Here is a 12903-nt window from a genome sequence, read left to right on the forward strand (position 1 = left end):
TGGCCATCTGTCCAACTTCCTTCAGCACAGAGGCAGCCTATGGGCAAACTACTTTTAATAATATAGAGACAAGATGTGGGAATGCCACCATGCATACCTAATGAGAAGATCTAGATCCCCTGCTGCAAATCACTACTGATTCTTATCCAAATCTGCCCCAGTGTGAACTTACTTGCTTTTGTTACTGGTTGAAAACACACACACACACTTGCACTAGAACACAATCTCATTTGTTCTGTGACTGTCGACTCTCGGCTTTAAGGATTCGTCTGCAGGATCTAGACAGTATAAGTGAATTCTCAGTTGTTTTCTTAAGATTTCACTTCACTTCCTTCCAGTTAATTGGCACTTACGGGCCTTTTTATGAGACACTTTGCTTAAAAATGAAATTAAAATATAAAGCAACATTGTACATAGACACAAATCTGGAAGTCAAGACAATGAGAATCAGACAAAACAGTCTGAAAAAAACAGTCTACACAAATAATTGATAAAGCATACCTGAAATCCAGACACAGCCCACTGAAGCAGTCACACTTATTCATCCTTGATTTATAAAGCTGGTCGACTCTAAGCTTTGAGTTTGTGCTAAGAGGGCTGTCCTTTGACCTTCTTGGATAACCCCAGTTTGCTTGCGTTTCTGTATGAATGCGTGTGGCTTCTGCAGTGGAGCGTGTAGTAACGCTTTTCTCCAACTGGTCACCTTTTCAGTGTCCATCAGGATTTCCTCACTAATCCCAATGGATCATCCTATCAGTGCTTAAAGCATGTTTATGTGTAATGGAATCCATCTTTCTTGATGCATCTCATTGCCCTGCTCCTCCCTCTGCTTTCTTCCCATTTCTTTTTTTATTTTATTTTCTTTTATCTATTTTCCTTAGGCCAGAAGTTTTGAGATCAGAATAATGAATAAAATGTAGATACATGTGATGTGAAGTACTTTTTATAGACATATATAAATTTATATCTATCCATCCATCCATCTTTTCAAATAATATTACATGAATAAACATTATGTTTATATATATATATATATATATATATATATATATGTGTGTGTGTGTGTGTGTGTGTGTGTGTGTGTGTGTGAAAAGTTAGGGGTTGGTAAGATTTTCTCTCTTGCTCACTAAGGCTGCATTTATTTGATCAAAATCAAAAATACAGTGAAGAACAGTAATATTATGAAATATTATTACAATTTAAAATCACTGTTTTTTATTATCTAACTGTATTTAAACATTTTCTTGGGTGTCGCATGATCCGTCAAAAATAATTTGAATATGCTAATTTGCTGCACAAGAAAAAATATCAATGTTGAAAAGTTGTGCTGCTTAATATATATTTATATATATATATATATATATATATATATATATATATATATATATATATATACACTCACACACACACACACACACACACACACATATATATATATATATATATATATATATATATATATATATAATTTTTTTATTTGTATTTTTTTATAATGATTATTTGATGAATGGAAAGTGCAAGAGCATTTATTTGAAAAAAAATGTTCATGTCTTATGTCACTTTTGATGAATTTAATGTGTCCTTGCTAAAGAAAAGTATTAATATCTTTACATATAATATTTTTATATTTTAACTAACACCATCGAGAACTAATGCTTCTGATAATTGGCCAAGCGGGCACACATATCAACTGATATGATATCAAAATGGCCAAATATCTGCCAACGTATTAATCATTTACCGGCTGTGATCAACGAATCTCAACATATAGATCCTTGTTTTGTTAAACCCGTGTATTTGTCATAAATGGTGCTATAGTGAGTTTTTGCAACACACCCTCTCCAAAAGCAAGAATCCAGGTGCAATCTTTTACCTTTAGCTTCTCAGCTCCTCTCGAACACCTGCTCTATTCCTCCACACAGTCCCACGATGCTGTCTTCTCTCCAGTTATTTCTCTCTCTTCCTAGGCTTGGAGGTGTGCAGTACCTCCCCCTTGCTCATAACCAACTGACTACAGTGTTTGATTAAAAGCGCATTTGGATGGTAGCGAAAGAACCCGACCCGGCCTCCATAATTAAGATCACTTCCGAGATTACTCATGACAACAAAAGTGAAAAAAGCGGGGATCCGGCGGCCAAGGCGAGGGGATGAAACAGAAGAGCATGGGACGGGGCAGACCCCTCGTGTGCCTTGATCAAACGTCCAGTCGAGGGGAGACGGACCCCCATGGCTCCCATTACACAAGTCCTTCTCTGGGATACGAACACATCCCGCTCCACATATCAGTAGGCGATATATTCAGTGCACGCCGGCATTTCACACATGTACACGCACAGCAATTTCACAATAAATCCCAAATTAGAGGGAAAGAAATAACAAAGTCCTCCCAAATAAAGGCGCTAACACGCAGACACATAGCATGGGAGCAAACAAACATTTTCGTATGCAATAACGCAAATACACACACTCCATTTTGGAGTAACAATGCTGCAGGTGCTGTTCAAGTCTAATGAAGACAAATAAACGTGCGAGAGTGCCTAGAAGTCACATAATAACAAATAAAGATCAATACTTCTCAGAGGAGAATTATTAGCCAGCTTTGTGAGTTTTAGCCAAAAGCCTCTGGGTGTGATTTGTTCTGTCTCACTCATAACTTCCCTTTTTCACAGCAGACACAGAAACCCCACATCACATTTCTCTTTCTCTCCTTCTCTCGTGCACGCTCTGCTACGGCTGTGGTTAGGGTGCTCACTGAGGCGTTGCGAGTTAAGTGGCCTGCCCAGAGGGAGCGTGGAGCTACGCCGTGGCCCACCTGGGCCTTGATCCCAGGACCCCCTGCGGTCAGAGGTCCATCTCCTTAACCGTTCCTCGGCGATGCTTCGCATTACCCCGGCCGTCCTCAGCCTCCAAACCCAGCGCGGGAGGCCATTAATATAATCACAGGGATGTAGTGTGCGCCGGAGAGCCCTGAGGCTACGGCAATCAGCGGGGCTGAGTGAGGGCTAAGAGAGACTGAGGGGAGAGAGAGAGAGGAAGAAAAATATATAAACTGAGGGGAAAATCTCCCATAGCTTCCACGTTCGGCGCACGCCGAAACAGGATCGCGTCGGATCATCATTCCTGGAGACGCGGGACAAGAGGGGGGCTGAGGTTTGCACTTTAAAGGGGACCTCCCACGACGGAGAGAGGGAGAGAGAGGATCGGGGGAAGGGGGGGATCATGAATCTTCTCTGCCCAACCTTAAGCCTCTCTAGTTAGTTGATCTAACGATGACTGGTCACAGTACCATCATCATGCAAATTTAAACAGAGATGATCTTTTAGCCGCCTGATGAGGGGGCCACACATACAGGAAAAGTGTTAATGATCAACACCAGACCACAGGCCCCTTCCTCTGCGCCGATCACGTCATCGCCGGCTCGACTTGTTATGAAAGTCGCTCTCGCTCTGAAACAGCCGATATCCATAACGTTCTGATTAGCGTCATGAAATTAATTCACCCTTAAGCATCTTAGCGAAATCCAACCCACATTCATGTATAAAAGTACAAACTATAAATACAGTGTTTATATTTAAAAAAGCACACGGAAATTTATTTTACACCGTTTATGGAAAACACACAGCATGCTTTCAGATGCAAGCAGAAAACAGACACAAAAGATAGGCTGTGAACATACACTTCCATTGATGTTCTGAATTTTTTCAAAATCAGACTCCAAAAATGCATTTTCCTACAACAAACTGGTTAAAAGGTAACTCTTGTACTCGTTCGCTTGACCTCGGGAAGTTAAGAAGGATGCTGGCGGTTGATCTGATGCAAAGAAGTCATGCATAAAAACTTCCAGAAGTGTAACTGAACTCTAAGCTGTCCGTTCTGAACATGCCTTCCATTTTTTTCCAGCCTCCAGTCGTGTGGGTTTGGAGTGGATTGGATCGTCCACATTACCACAGGCTGATCTATACTGACAGCCTTATTTACAAAAACGTGGGGAAGAGTAACAAGGCAAGTTACCCCACACTCTCTCCTTCACTCACTTAACTTAGCTTTCTCCCAATTACAACGATTGGCACAGACGCCATAACAAAAGAGATGAAACGGGCAACTTAAGAGACAGACAACAACACTTCGTGATCAAGACTGAAAAAAGGGAGCAGGCGAGAGAACAAAAACAATAACAGACAAGAAAGGGGGAGAGGGAAAAGAAGCTGATTTGTGAAAATCGGCGGAGATTGTGGGAGATGTGTTATGGGTACGCGTCAGCAGGAGGGGAGAAACACATCTTAAGACTTAAAAGGTGTGTAAAGTAAGCTGAGCATCGGGGGAATTCTCTCTGAGAGCCCCTTTAAAATTCACCTCTGTATTAATGCAGATAAATAAAGGCAAATTCCCCAAAGTAAATACTGTTTAACTCTCACCTTCAGCAAGAGTTACTTAAAGTGCTTCTCACAGGACTGACAGCCCTCTACAAACAAAGCAACCAGGTGGCTGATTGTATGTGTATATATGTCTACAGGATTTAAACAATGCAATTATTCCCATACAAAAGATGCTATACCCTCCACCACAAACACGACAGTAACACACAATTAATGCTTTTGTGATCTTATAATATTCAATTTCAGTGACAGGGGGTGGGGGTCTGTGTGGGTAACTTTTTGTATGAAAAAAGACTAAATAAATAAATAAAAATAATAATAATAATTAGTGCTGGGAAACGATTAATGACTTCCAAAATAAAAGTTTTTGTGTACATAATAGATGTGTGTGTACTGTGCATATTTATTATGTATATATAAACACACACACACAAACACACACATGCATGTACACATATGTTTATATAATAAATATATTTATATATAATATGAATTATATAGATATAAATATATACATGTAAATGTGTTCTAAATATATACCGTATGTGTGTGTCTTTATATATACATAATAAATATGCACAGAACACACACATATATTATGTACACAGAAACTTTTATTTTGGATGCGGTTAATCACGATTAATTGTTGCCCAGCACTAATAATAATAATAATAATAATACCCAAATTGTCATCTATTAAATGTGTGATATTCTCCTAAATTCTAAAAGTTGTGATCTTCTGAAATTGGGCTTGGCCTTAACCTTGGACAGAAATGAGCAGATATACAAATACTTACATACTTAATATTTGTTCTGGGGGAAATAAAATGTAGGAAGGTCTGCATACTCATATGACACTGAGGGTCTGAAGATGTGGCAGTGCTGGTATGGCTAGAGGGGTGTGGGGTGGTTGACAGTCACAGAGGGGCATGTGTTCAAAGCCTGGAAAGCTCATTAGCATTCAGACCTATTTATTTACTTTAAGATCGCCAGAAAAACAGTAAAACCCTATTAGAGCTTTTGGAGGAGGGGAATAAGGTGTTTTAAAAGTTCTAGGTTGCATGGTGTTTAAAGTCGCTAAATATTTGCAAAGAGCCATTTTGGTGAAAGATGCATTCATATTTAGAAATATAAAACTGTAAAATGTCAACTAAAGCACTGAGCAAATAAGTAAAAGATGCTCAGTGTATTGATAAAATCAATCATTCATTAAAAATAAAAAAATAAAAATCACCATTAAAATAATTATCATTATTCTGAATGGCTGAAAGTATATTAACTGTGAAAGAAATACCAATATTAAGGTCAGATATTGAACGATACGGCCCTGATGTGACCATGATTCAGTTCAAAGTAGCAGGACAGACGTGCAGAGGCATTAAAGAGCTTTGCAAACAGGCGGTCATGTCCCTGACTGATATCAAGCGGCAGTTATCAGCACTGCCACACACAGATCTCTCACAGCCTGTTCAAGAGCACAGCACAGATATGTTAAATACATCACCCTCTCTCTCTTTCAACATCTCTCTCTCTCTCTCGCTCTCTTTCCCAGTGCCAGTGCTTCCCTCTTTCCCCTCCGTATGCCATCTCTCTCTCTCTCTCTCTCTCTCTCTCTCTCTCTGGTTAGGAGCTGCTAATTCACAGGGTCTGATCTGTCTGTAAGGCTGGAGACGCCAATGCTATCATTATCAGCCAATTCAGCCAGCCGTTAAATGGAGGAATCAGGAGACATTTGCTCTCCTCCACTATCGCAATGACATCATTACCGGGAGAATCAACAGCACAAGCACTCTGACCGTGTGTTAGTGTGACTGTGTAAGTGTGTGCGTGAGCATGTGTGCATACACATTGCATGTGTGTGTGTGTGTGTGTGTGTGTGGTGTGTAAAACATAAAAGGTTCGTATTCAGGGGAAATTAGGGGGAGTAAAAATAACATGAGCCTACCTGTGAGATACCAAGGACCGGGACACACTGTCAGCTGAAAGTTCCCAAGCGCAGAGCATGGAGAGACAAAAAAAGAGGGAGAGAGGGAGAAGGAAAAAGAGAGAGTGAGTGAAAGAGTCGTTTGCACATACAGGGTAAATGGCAGCTCGCCGCTAGCTGTGGCACTACTTCTTTTTTTTCCCGCACCCTCCCTCCCTCTTTTTCTGTCTCCTTTTGCCGCCCCTCTCCAACATTGCGCTAATAGCCACCTGTGAACCACGCAGCCATATGATCCACTCCCAGGCCTCTGGAGTGGAGTCACCTCTGTGTTTTTCGGCCCCCTCCTCCAATGATAAATCATCATCGTTTAGCTAATATCCGTTTTTAACCTCTCTCCCTGATTAACAACACTCTTCCCCCCTGGATACAAACCACTCCTGCTACAGTGCAGCTAAATAGCTCGCTTCTTTTCCTTTTTTTCCCCCCACTCCGCTCTCTTTTTCGTATTCCTCTGCTCTCGGTTTCTCTTTCCTTCACTTTTTAAATTATAGGTCCTTCAAAGATAGGACAAATAACAATTCATTAACCATGACTGTCACGTCTGTTCGAAAAGGGTCACTATCAGCATTTTAACCTTCAACTGCTCAAGAACAGGAAGAAAAGACACATGCATTTTAATTAACCAATAAAAACAATCCTAAGTCGCAAATAAGCAAGAAACAGATGTTATGGATTATACAGTGTCTGGAAACACATAAATATACTTGTGTAAAAGCGTTGCGGTGATTATGCACACACAGCTACAGAGATGAAAAATAATAAAATAACACACTGCGCTTTTGATACGGCACCCCTAGTGGAGGAGGCAAGAGAGAAATTCAATCCGTGCAGATCTGACTGGAAATTGTCAAAATATTTGCAGCAAAGGAATTCCGACATGCGAGCGGCTTGGGCTCCCCTACAAAGGACCCATCTTCCCTGAGTAACAAGTGGAGGGAATGAGTGCCGACAGAGAAGCTAAAATCCCTCAGGCTAAAGAAATCCAGCTATTGTAGTAATAACCCCCGAGACCTGGCTGAGTATGTACAGCTTTCAGAGGTACTTCTCATCCTATTTGTAGCCCCGCCAGTGATGTATGTGTGTGTGCGTGTGCGTACTGGTAAGTGACAGAGTGTACATAACGTAGGTCACTTCACTGCTCATGCGCTCCTTTAAACAGGCTCTTTTTTTCCCCCCATGTTCTCTTTCATTTTATTATTTATTTATATATATATATTTTATTTTAGACAAGTGCAACTTCCCACCACAAATACTCGCTGGGGTTTGCCTATAATACTATAATGTATTTTTTCATCTCTCTTCTCATTTTTTTTTTCCTTTTTTGTTCCACAAGGCAAGTTTCATTAAAGATCCAATTATGCAAATCAGGTCCTGAAGAGCCAGTTGAATATGCAGTATAATAGTGTACCGTAATAGTTCAACACAATATACTGCATCTGAGGCAGATTTACGAGGCAACATAACTGCTACGCCTCCGTCCTTTGGAGAAAACCTCTTGATCATAATTAAAGGTGCAGGGTCCCTCTTTACTTCTCAGTGGCGTCCATTTTAACCAGGCCGCCCTCCAGGGGGCTGCAGTCCCTCACACTCAGGGGTGGGTTGTGCACCCGTTGGGGTCATGACCTGGAAACAGTTCAAGGGTAGGCGTTGTTAAACTCCCCCAATTATCTGGAGACATCTTGTAACAGAGATGCCCTCTGCTTCAAGAGCGGACCACCCAGCCATCAGACGTATCTGTCACTATTTTTGGTGCCTGTGCAGCACTGCAAATATTTACCACTATTTTAAGAGCTCGGATTAGAATGCAAAACAACATAATAGCATGTGCTTACGGCCAGTGATTGACAGGAAGTCGCTTGTTTGCGCAAAGCCCCTGTCTGCTGAGATGACATGGCTATAATTTTGTGCTTCTCACCGACTCAAAAGCAAACTGTCATGTCATACGGTGCCTCATAGTACGTAGGAATTAGTTGTTTGTTAGTTTTTAAATAAAAAAAAAGTTAAGTCTGCAGTAACCTCAATTATTAAAAATAAGATGCTAGGCATAAAAAGAAAAGAAAATTGGGGTGTGGTCAGATAAATAGGTGTCCCATTTCTGGAAATCGAGTAAGGCCGTAGTCGAAGGCTGACCGTGTCTCCCAAGGCTGTGTAAACCTGCCCGATTCAACACTCTCCATAATGACCACATGTCCCACAGCCTTTCTGTACACACTCACTCTCTCGCGCTCTAAAAAGTGTGAGAGAGTGTGAGCACGTGTGTGGTGTTGGAGGGCTGATTTTCGTCCACCCATTCCCTCTCCCACAGGAGAGAATTATGAGAAAGGGGGAAAAAAACTTAGCAGGATACGAAACATCTGCACACATCTGTTCAGTACTGTCATCTGCGCATGGGCTAACTTTAACTGTAACGTATGCTTCCCTTCCAGTGCTCAATATTCCTCAAAGCGCCATTAGTCTATCTATATATTTTCCTCATGGAAAGTGCCTCCGGGTGGAGTAGAGCAAGGACCCTCTCTCTCTCTCCCTCGCTCCGTAGACAGACAGACGCTCCTTCTGGTGGCACCCTGGCATGAGGCAGTGGAGACAAGATCATCCGTCACCACCTCATCTGTCAGGGCACTCTTTATTCTTAGATCACACACTGACTGACGTCTGTGATTAGCCCGCTCAAAAACTTCCACTCCTCTACCCCCTCTCCCTCTCTATCTCTCTCTGTCTGTTTCGAACGACTACGAAAAGCCTTAGAAATCATCACTCATTTATAAGTGACATGTGCATAACGAAATGTCCTTATTCCACTATAATTATTTGTTAAATACAAAAGTTGACATCTGTCAGTAACCGAACATTCCCGTTTATATTACGTAAAGTGACATGCTGAACTGTGTCTTCGGCTGTACACAGGCGGATATTGAATGACAGGGAATTATGCGCTTAATCAATTGGAGAGGACAGGCATAGGAGTAATGTGAGGCACTCTTTTTCTAAATGTACTTTCAGAAGAGGTTGGATTCTATAGCGATCGGTACACGACCACACCCATAACTTTACACCAAAAATGTGGATGTTTGGAGATAATACCATTCACAACAATGTGGGGGAAAAAAGCCTACACTCTTAAAAAAAATAAAAGGTTTCAAAAGGGGGGTTTCACAGCAATGCCAAACTTTTTAAGACGAGGGGACAAAAATCAAACTTGATTGAAAAGTAAACATTTCATTTAAATGTTATATTAAAATCTATCATTGAAAAAAAAAAGAAATAATAAAAATTGAATTTTTAAATAAAATTTATATTATTTTTAATCAGTTTCACTTATATTGTTTTTAAATTTCAATGCAAAAATAAAATAAAAAATATATAAAAATTAGAAATTAATATGTTTCAAATGGCATTTTTATGCCTCCTCTTGTGATATTGCATTGTGGGCCAAATCAATAGTCATCACATGCCAACATTGGGCATTCGTTCCATACAAGGACCGATTTTGTGTTCCCTAAAGTACGTCAGTGAGTAGTTAAAAGAACCACTTTTCTTAGTTTGAAGAATATTTAAACAATCTAAAAAAAAACTTTTTTCCACAATAAAGCACATTTTGTGCAATGGAAGGGTTCCATTGATGTTAAAAGGTTCTTTATAGAAGCATCAACGCCAATATTTTTTTTTTTTTTTTTAAAGTGAGTGTAATTGTAAAATAGTTAAAAAGTCATTAAACAAAGATAGACTCTTTTCTGAGGAGTTAACATAACCTTCCTCATCAAGGTCACTAACATTATTTGTTAATCCAAGAGCATCATGTGAACGCCCCCAACAAATAAACGCAACACTCCTGGCGTTTAGGGATTCTTCCACCACGAGAGGAAAGGCCTGAGACTTCAGAGCTGGAGAGGAAGGGAATGAGGGCGACGACGGGGTGGAGGCGCGGGGTCGGTGTCTCCACAGCACATATCAATTAATACCTAAACGCCACGGCCTTGCCTGCCATACTGTCCCCCCTGAGTTGCCTGGCTAGGGCCCGGGCATCTGGAAGACAATTTCCTCCAATTAAAAGGAGCGGGGAGGCATTTAAGTGTGGAATGGCTGTTTGATCAAGTCTCCAAGGCTCAAGCACAGATCCAGCCGGCTAAGCTGGAGACTGACAGGCCTGGAGACAGAGAGAGAGACAGAAAGAGAGAAGGCTCATCTCTCCTGCCCGCTGGCACTGCCCTGCCCTCGGCCGTGGCAAAGGCTGGGGAGGTGCACCTCCACACACCAGGGCTACTGGTGACAGCGGCGGCGAGCACGCAGACCTAGGGACACGCTAACGCTCTCGAACGCTGCCAAGTTCTGCCACACAACACACACTTTCCCTGCCGAATGAGTGCAAGACGCATATGTAAATGAGAGCGTACACACCAGGGAGGAGACATTTTGACAGGATTGGCTTGGTCTGTTTAGCCCCATCGAACTGCTATCAGTTGCACTGGCAGAGTGTATTCACAAGAGTCTTCATAACACCCTCTCTCTCACTGCATTTAAACGAGTTTGATATTTTTCCTCCCCAAAAAAACATTTTGTCTCATAGATGATAAATTCCATGTGAGCACGATATACATTTTCAACTGCTAATGTGTTTGTGAAGACCAAAAAAAAAAATAATAATAATAATTAAAAAGAAAAATGAGCAATAAGCAATACTTGCAACAACATCAACACCACTACGACTGTGGCTATCCCGTGCCTCAGCTATTTTTATTATCTTGCTCATTAGTAAAATATTGTAAAAAAATAACACATTATTTTGCATAAAAACAACACACATTATTTTGCATAAAAACAATGATTACAAATCAATACTGTAGTCTAAGAACAATTTTAGATTAGTTCATAATTAAATACAATTAAAGCTTGCTGTTAAATAAATCAAACATTCACATAATACAATCACCTCAATTCAGATGGCCTCTCAATTGTAATGCATGACTATTTTCTCTCCCTTTCTCACTGTCCACAATAATCCAACATACTGTTTATCGATTTATTTATTTTAATTTATAAAGGAGCTTACAAGGCTATATTTGTGGCCATGTTAATGCTGGCCTTTCAAATGAATTGTGTGGGATTCTGAAAAGAATGTGTGACTTGACTACATCACAATGTCATTTCAAATCAGAAAAATGAAAAGAGCTGACAAAAATGTCTACGCCCAGACACTATTACAGACATAATATCCGTTAAACAATGACGGTACATCTGTGTCGCCTGCTATTTGTCCTTTTCTATGAACAATGAACCTGAGGAAAAAACAGTTATCTCATTTCAACATTATGAAAGATGCAAACAAACTAAAAGTAGCTGAATGTGTATGTGTGAGTGAGTGTGTGTGTGTGTGTGTGTGTGTTTAATATTCTTTTCCATAAGTAAAAGTTTTGGGTCATCTCATGTAAAGTGACAGGAGAAATATGCACCTGGATCTGAATGCATGAGACAGCAAATCAATTTTGCTAGATTTATAAAGACCTTTCATAAAGAATTAAGCACCTGAAGTGCGCGCAATAGATGCATGATGCAATGTGTCATATTATAATTCTGACCCTGACAGTGTTATAATTTGTGAAGTAGCAAAATATGCGTAAAACAATGCGTGGAATGATTTTATTGAGTGTCGAAACGCAGCTCACAATCAAGCCAACATACAACATTTTATCTTTTCTTCAATTATTCCCGCACTCCCGCGCGCATTCCTATCCCAATCTCCAATTCTTACAACTTTCTTGTTCTTTTTTTTTTTCCTCCATAAAATATCATTCCCCCAAGCGACAATGTTCGCAACAGTCGTTCAAATCTCCATTTCCAGGGGAGATGTGCGTGTGCTTTTTTTCCGCAGATAAAAAGGTTTTTAAGTCTGATATGACATTTAGCCCTCAGTTGTTGAATGCCATCATAAGGCTTCTGTTCATAAGAGGTCGATCACAGCACAAAATGGCAGGTCTCACCGGCTCTTCCATCTCACAAGTTTTGACACATGGCATGCACCGGGTAACTTTGATCCTAATTCTCCAACCGATCTGTGTTCACTTCAGCTGAAATCCTAAACGCAAAGCCCTTGGGGCTGAAGTGAGAAAGTTTGAGCAGAGATTTGAGGAAACTTTCTTACAGCTCCATATCTCTGCTTGGCCAACACGAGCGAATCTGGTGCGCATCCCTGGAAAGCTTCTGTCCACCTTACAGTAATAACCAGCTTTGTGTCTTTACACTTAATTAATAAAGTTAGCCTTGCAATAGCCAAATTTAAAATATAACGGCGTGTTTTTTTCTTTCTTTCTTTCATTCTTTCTTTAGAGTAAGTTCATCTAAGCGCGTGCAATGGCTTCCAGTAAACGCTTTCGATTATGAAGCCGTTTTATTATCTCACGCGACAACGGTTTAGACAATTAATACTGCGTCTATTTCAAACAAATAGTGAAATATAATAACACACACACATCATTAGCACAAACTGACTTTTAGAAAGCGAATCGAGCGAAATCCATCCGCGAGCCCACTACTGATCTAGCCACTTCT

At 40.4% G+C, this 12903-nt stretch overlaps 1 protein-coding gene across 11 annotated transcripts in view; it reads right to left on the reverse strand.

The window, feature by feature from the left end:
• znf536 (zinc finger protein 536) overlaps positions 1–12903 on the reverse strand; it is a 306462-nt gene that overhangs the window by 162780 nt on the left and 130779 nt on the right. For 5 of the 11 annotated variants that reach the window (XM_058781894.1, XM_058781897.1, XM_058781884.1 and 2 more), the window contains one exon: positions 6322–6355. The exons of 5 other annotated variants lie outside the window; for them this stretch is intronic. The gene's annotated coding sequence lies outside the window, so the exon portion shown is untranslated. Of the gene's footprint in view, positions 1–6321; positions 6356–7890; positions 12900–12903 lie in introns of those variants that run through there. One more of the 11 variants, XM_058781889.1, reaches the window with a different exon arrangement.

This window comes from Onychostoma macrolepis, chromosome 07, assembly GCF_012432095.1.
Source record: "Onychostoma macrolepis isolate SWU-2019 chromosome 07, ASM1243209v1, whole genome shotgun sequence".
NCBI lineage: Eukaryota > Metazoa > Chordata > Actinopteri > Cypriniformes > Cyprinidae > Onychostoma > Onychostoma macrolepis.